Source organism: Helianthus annuus, chromosome 11, assembly GCF_002127325.2.
Source record: "Helianthus annuus cultivar XRQ/B chromosome 11, HanXRQr2.0-SUNRISE, whole genome shotgun sequence".
NCBI lineage: Eukaryota > Viridiplantae > Streptophyta > Magnoliopsida > Asterales > Asteraceae > Helianthus > Helianthus annuus.
Genome location: NC_035443.2, coordinates 83,038,290 through 83,045,402, shown reverse-complemented (window position 1 = coordinate 83,045,402; position 7,113 = coordinate 83,038,290).

The following is a 7,113-nucleotide window of genomic DNA, read 5'->3' as shown; positions in this document are numbered from 1 at the left end:
TTATAACCGTCTGGACACGTGTCATTACCACAAGCATCCCTGAAATCACAACAAAAGCATGCAATTGGAGAATGATCTCCACTTATTCACTTTCCACGTGGCAATCCCCCAGCCATAGATCAAATCACGATCCGTGTGCATTCACATCGGATCGAGGCAACTTAACGTGGGATTAAAGAACTTGACGGAAGAAAATATAACCGCTACGGCGTTAGCATCTTCCGTCATCTTTTCAATAACAGGTTTTCCCTCCCAGACTCCCGGTTATAAATACGAGAACTATTCAGGTATAAACTCAGATCACATTCACCTCTCAAATACTTTTCTTCTCCATTACCAATACTTATTCTCACACCGGAGTCGGGTCAAGGAGAGAACCCTCTTCTCCCCTTGGCGAGGCTAACGGTGCTCTGTTTTGCAGAATCACCGGAGAAGAAGCTCGGCAGCAACTGAATCAACCGAGAGAGAGCTAACCCTTTTATGCAGAATACTGGCAGACTTAGATAGACAATCTAAGGGAGTCTTAAACTTAAGAGCTTTGGTGGGGAGCCGATTTAGGAGATACACGGAGGTTGCAACTGTCTCCGGCCAGAAAGATTTAGGTACCTAAGATTCAATTAAAAGAGCTCGAGTTATTTCAAGAATAATATTGTTTTTCCGTTCGGAAACACCGTTTTGTTCGGGGGTATGAGAACAAGAGGTTTGATGAATTAATCCTTTGGTTTTAAAGAATTGTTTTATGGATGTATTGATAAATTCCCCCCCCCCCTATTGTCGGATCGAAGGATTTGGATTTGGGTTTGGAATTGAGTGTGAATCATAGCATAAAACTTGATAAATTTCTCGTAAACTTCGGCTTTGTTTTTTAAAAAATATACCCATGTCGTGCGAGTGCAATCATCCACGAATAGTAGAAAGTACCAAAGACCCTGCCCCCCCCACTAGAGCAGGACCCCACACATCAGAATGGATTAGTGAAATGGTGAAGTAACATTCGTATTGCTAGGTTTAAATGGTTGTCGATGACTTTTACCACGAAAGCAGGTTTCACAATCTATTTTCCCATTTGAAGGGAAGAGTTTTGGAAACAAAAGGTGCGAATAGACAATGGATGGGTGTCCCAAACGTCTATGCTATAGCCAGGCTTCCCGATTTTCGGTTCCATGTGCCAACATCACAGTACCCTTTTGAGCCACTTCATCCACGTAGTATTATCCTTGGCGCTCAGTACCATGTCCAATAATCAACCCGTCCTGATATCCAGTAGAAGGCAGAAAGTAGGATGCATTAGTACCGTGCAATTTACCTCTTTGGTAATATGGCTAATTGAGAGCAATTTGTGCGATAATGACGGAACATAAAGACAATTTGACAATTTCATAGTTGGTGAAATTTCAATTGTTCCTCATCCTTTCACTTGCATTGTTCCGTTATTTGCGGTGTACATTTGAGTTTTCTTTGAGGATTGGACATTGACCGTATGTCTAACGGTTCAAACATGGTGTCAGTGGCACTAGAATCGAATATCCAAGAACTGTTCTTTCCATGATTGATTTCCATTTTTTCCTTTACTTTTTTTTATTTTTTGTTTTTATTTTTAGTTTATTTTTTTGATTTTTTTTTGCTTTGTTTACAATAACGATACCAGACACTTACCAACCGAGCGTATTTGATAAACAATCAAATATGCCGAAAGTAAGTAGATACGTTGTCTAGGTACTGCTATTAAGCAAGCAACCGACCCGACGTATTTATCAAATACACTGGATACTTGAACTCGCGTTCAAGATTTTCGTTCAGAATACCGACGCTAGGTAGCGAAGTTATCTTACCGGCGTATTTATTAAATACACCGGCAACTTGAACTCGCGTTCAAGATTTGAGTATTCAGCAAATTTGAGACAAAAGTATGTGACAGGTGCAGCGGATTTAGGCGTAATTGTTGGAATATATGTCGGTGGCTTTATCAAATAACTAGTGTATTTATCAAAGAATTATAAAAAGGGAATGAATAATCATGTCCAGTGGAAGCACCTTTTTCCAAACACTTTTCCAAACAATTTTCCAAACAATATCAATTGAATCAAAAAGGAAAAGATAACTTGTGGAAAATCGGTGGAAAGAATTTATTTCATAAAAAAAGGGAAAAGATAATAGACAGTAAGCAAACCAACGACGGCACCTTTTGACTGAAAAAAAATTATTTCAAACAAGAGGAAAAGATAGCAAACAGGACACAAACTATTGGCCCATGTAATCAAGCCCAGAAGAACAGATGATACTGAAAGCCAAAATTGGTTCTCAATAGTTGATCACAATAAGTAATGCATGACCTAAGTTCTCTCTAATGACAGTGTTTCTATCAGCTGATGATTCCAAGTACTGATCTCCACAACAACTGTTATTCAAGAACTACTGAAGTATAAAGACTGAAGTCCTAACAACTGCTATTATACAAGTACTGATGAAGACTAAAGCACTGCTGACTCAAGGCCTGATCACCCTTTGAAGAAAGCACTGATTTGCAACATTAGTGTTTAGGCAACAACAGTGGAAAGCTACATCAGTGTTTATCTATCAGTTGATTCATTGTATTAGTGTTTTGTATGTATCAGTGTTTAGAGGTTGTTAGTGTGTTAGATGTCACTGTCTAGGTGACGTCAGCATTAGATGCTCAGTGGTTAGGATTGTACTATAAATAGAACAGTACCTATACTGTTCTATTAGCTCTTTTTCACCATCATCTTGTACGAACTAACTGTGAGCTCAGGCTGAGGGAGAGTTCAGTGTGCATGCATGCATAGTTGGATCTTGTAATTCATACAATCAGTCAATTAATAAAATCATGTTTGCTGAAAACTATTCACCTGTGATTGTGTTATAAAGTTTACTTCATTTCCATTGCAAGTTATTCTCTGATTCATCTTTCATTTAGTTAAATAACACAATCTAAACAAACTCTGATCCTAACAATTGGTATCAGAGCATAGGACAGTCAAATTCGATCTAACAATCAATTTGACATAACAGTTCAGCTCAAATCCATTGATACTTAACTTGTTCGTATCAGTTGAAAAAACAGAGTAAAAGGTAATCACATACAAAGTTTATTATTCGAAAACTTTTCTAAAATCAACCAAGATGACATCACAATCACACGACCCTCACAACATCGGAACACTATTCAAGCCACCTATGCTTGTCAGATCCGAGTAAATATCTGGCAACGTAGGATGGACCATGTGTTAGCTCAGCAAAACACCGGCTGCGGGAAGTCAATCATCTTTGGACCACACGTTCCAATGGTGCCTAGCACTGAAGATCCCAAAGGCTTCGTGCCTAAAGCCTTGAAAATTATTCAGAACAAGATTTTCAAAAATTGAATTAAATGCAAAGGGTTTTAGCATAGTAGCTTCAGCTCTTCCAAATGACATTTATGCTAGACTGTTACACTGTAACAGTGCCAAAGAGTTGTGGGATGCACTAAAAGAGCAGTTCAGTGGAACGGAAGAGGTTATCGAAAATAACAGGGAGGTTTTGAATCAACAGTATGAGACGTTTTGTCATGTCAAAGGAGAATCACTAACACAACAGTTTGAAACGCTTTAATTGTCTCATTAGTGAACTTAAACTTGTTAATGTTGAATTTGCTAAATCAACTCTAAATAGTAGGTTTCTAAGATTACTACCTGACAAATGGGACACAATTGCTTTCGTCACTAGAAACTCTGTTGGATTCAAAGAATTAGGTCTGACCCAACTTCATGGTCGACTCCTCACTTATGAGAGAGAGTTGAACCAGAAAAAGAAGTTACCAGAATCTGGGAAGGTTGCTGCTGATTACACCTTTGGTAACATAGCACTTCTGGGTCAAGAATAATCTTGTGGTAGTAAGGATCAGGGTTATGATCATTACATTGACATAACTCCTAGTGGAGCTTTTAACAACTCTGATTCTTACTCACCCAACTATGCTTTTACAACAAGTGGAAAAAACTAGAATTCTGACAACTTATCCTTTGAACTCAATGACCTCCAGCACTTTGATCCCACTAATCTGGAGGAAATGGACATTTTACACCAACTGGCACTGCTGAGTGTAAGAACCAGCAAGTTTTATAAGAGAACAGGAAGAAAATTTCCAGGGTTACATGGGAACTTAAAAGTGGGGTTAGATAAATCAAAAATTAAGTGCTACAAGTGTAACAGGCTAGGATACTTTGCTAGAGAATGTAGAAGTCAAAATAATGGACTAAATGCATCATAGCATTTATTACATGATGGCTGCAACTAAGGTATCACCTCAGGTCTTGAAAAATCTATGCTAAGACAATTGCATCATAGCGTTTGCAAATGTTAAAGAGGTGAATGAAAACCTTAGGGATACAATTTTAAAAGATGAAGTACAATTCGAAAAGTCTGTTAAAGAACTAAAAAACAAATTGTTTGAAAAAGAGAATGAGATCTGCAGTCTTAAACATGAAGACAGCATAACCAAGGATCAACTCCAAGCCTTGATAGAAAAATATCAAGCCTACAAAAAGGAGTTGGAATCCACCCAAATCACTTGTGAAAAATGGGTGGAATCCTGCAAAGGTTATGAGCTGATGTTAGAGAAACAGATAAAAAGCAATGTAAAATTTGGCATAGGTTTCAGGAAAAATGACCAAGTTGAAAACACTGTTGTAAATGAGTCTGGTTCTGTTGACATAATACCAATAAATAAGGATGGTCAAGAAATTAAAATAACTGATAAAAATGGTAACAAAATCATTTTGGAAAAACCAGAGGGGTCATCAACCTTTGAGGAGATTGAAAAATATAGATTCAAACCCACCTGGTCGAATGAGTGTGACATCCTTGAGAATTTCAAACCAATAGATTTTTCCACAGTTGAAGGTGTGAAAGCACCTAAGGCCAAGGTCATTCCTCTTAGAGACATCCCCACAGTGGTTCAAAACTCTGTTGCAAAGGAAGTTGAAAAGAGGAAGAAAAGAGAAAAATTTAAAAATCTGTTTTGTGACTTTTGTGAAAAGAAAAATCATTCCACAAAGGATTATTTTAACTTAAAAGCTTATGACATTAACAAAACAAGCATAATTGAGCCTACACAAAGTTGCACCATCTGTGGAAAAACCAATCATCTTACTCATGAATGAGTGTACCTCAAAACATTTGAGGTTAAAAGAAAGGAGTACACATCAAAAACACTTGTGAGTTCATCAAAATCATCCATCAAGAAACAACAACCATTTGTGCCTGTCGAAACAGCTGTTACAAAACAGTTGAACAAAAACTATGCTCCCAGAGATGTTCAAGTGACAGATGCACCTCCTGCCAACCAATTCCAAAGAGAAAAAGGTCAACCTCCATACTAAAGGGTCCCACATGTTTATGAGGCTTACAAAAGGCCTTCTAAACCAAAAGTGAGCAGGCATCCTTTTGGATTTCAACACCTGACAGGAAATAGTCCACAATAGTGGTTTGACAAAAATGTTTCTAAAATTATTTAAACCCCTGAGCTAACCGCTTTCACATTCCTTGACTTGATACTGACTCTGTTGTGACCTCATCCAAATCCTTATTGGCTTTAGAGACCCTCTTGAACTAATTGTTTACTTGATGTGCAGGGAGCTTCTGCATGCTTAGATAGCCTTTGGTATGTAGATAGTGGAGGCTCCAGGCACATGACTGGATGTAGAGCCCTACTCAAAGAATTCAAAAATCATGGAAGGGATGATATATCTTTTGGTAACAATTCTAAGGGAAAGGTGTTGGGGTCTGGAACAGTTGAGTCAGGAAAAATCAAGTTTGAAAATGTCAATCTCATTGATAATCTAAAGTTCAACCTCCTTAGTGTTTCACAATGAGTAACAAAGGCTATGGGTTATTCTTTACTAAGGAGAGTTGCAAGATTGTTGGACCAGAAATGGTCAAAAAGATTGAAGAAATAATAGCCAAAGGAAAATACAACTTGTTGCTCAAAAGAGTGGCAATGTATATGTAGTTGATTTGTCAAAAGAGAGCCCAATGACTGATGCATGTCTGTTCTCAGTTGCCTCTAACAAAGAGACAGAATTATGGCACAGAAGACTTGGGCACACAAATCTCAAGACAATCACTACCTTACCAAAACAAGGCCTTGTAAGAGGTCTTCCACAAAAATTGTTCACTTGTTCTGAGCATTGTGTTTCCTGCTTAAAAGGTAAACAACATAAAAGCTCATACAAGTCCATTGAAGAGTCCAAAACAACCAAGTGTTTGCAAATGCTGCACATGGATTTGTTTGGCCCAATAAAAAGCATGAGCTTGAAAAAGAAAAGATACTGTTTGGTTATTGTAGATGATTTTTCTAGGTTTACATGGACTTACTTTTTATATTCTAAAGATGAGACTGCAGGTATTTTGCAAGACTTTGTCAAGCAGGTTGAAAAGCAATTTGACTTGCCAGTAAAAGTCTTTAGGAGTGACAATGGAATAGAGTTTAGAAACAAGGAGTTAGATGAGTTTTGTGTGTCAAAGGGATTGTAAGGCAGTATAGCATCCCAAGAACACCAGAGCAAAATGGGGTGGTTGAAAGAAAAAACAGAACTTTGATTGAAGCTGCCAGAACAATGCTTGCAGATTCAGGTTTACCCTTAACTTTTTGGGCTGATGCTATAAATACTGCTTGCTATGTGCAGAACAGAGTTTTGATCAACCCCAAGCATCAAAAGACTGCCTATGAAACTCTGTTCAAAATCAAACGACTGATCTCACACTTTAAACCTAAAAGATTCAATTTCAAAATTTGCAGCCAAAGTAGATTGTGATTATCACTTGGGATACTCAACCACTGCCAAGGCCTACAAAGTGTTTAACACAAGGACTAGGTGCGTGGAAGACACTTTGAATGCAAAGTTCAATGAACTTTCATCACTAAAAATCCCAGCAAACCCTGCTGAATTGTCTGATCTTGATAAATTTACTTTTAAAGATGTGTCTGTCAAGACTAACCCTGCAGGTACACCACAATCTCCATCACAAGATTATGGATATGAAGTTTTAATTCCACAACGCAAATTCACATTCACCACCAGAGCAGCAGATGTTCAAAACAGCTGTCAAAGCTCA